The sequence below is a fragment of the Theropithecus gelada genome, chromosome X, assembly GCF_003255815.1.
Source record: "Theropithecus gelada isolate Dixy chromosome X, Tgel_1.0, whole genome shotgun sequence".
Lineage (NCBI taxonomy): Eukaryota > Metazoa > Chordata > Mammalia > Primates > Cercopithecidae > Theropithecus > Theropithecus gelada.
The window spans coordinates 151,185,835-151,186,136 of NC_037689.1; positions in this window are offsets into that span (position 1 = coordinate 151,185,835).

Below are 302 nucleotides of genomic sequence, written 5' to 3' on the forward strand. Positions count from 1 at the left end.
GAGCGCGGTGGCGAGTTGCTGAGCCCGCCGCGGCCCCGAGAGCGGCTGCAGCCGCCGCCGCCGGGAAGGAGGGGGCGAGGCGCGCCCGAGCCGCCGTCGCTGTCGCTGTCGCCGCCGCCGCCGCCGCCACCGGAGTCGCGGGCAAGCCGGGCAGCTGCTGTGGGCCCCGGCCGGGGCGGGGGGCGCGGGCCGCAGGCCCCTGCTCCGGCCGCCGCTTGCAGACCGCCGGCGCCGATGTCGCCCGCGCCCCGCTAGGGTGAGCCTCTGGTGGGGCGAGGAGCCGCCGCAGCCGCCGCCGCCCG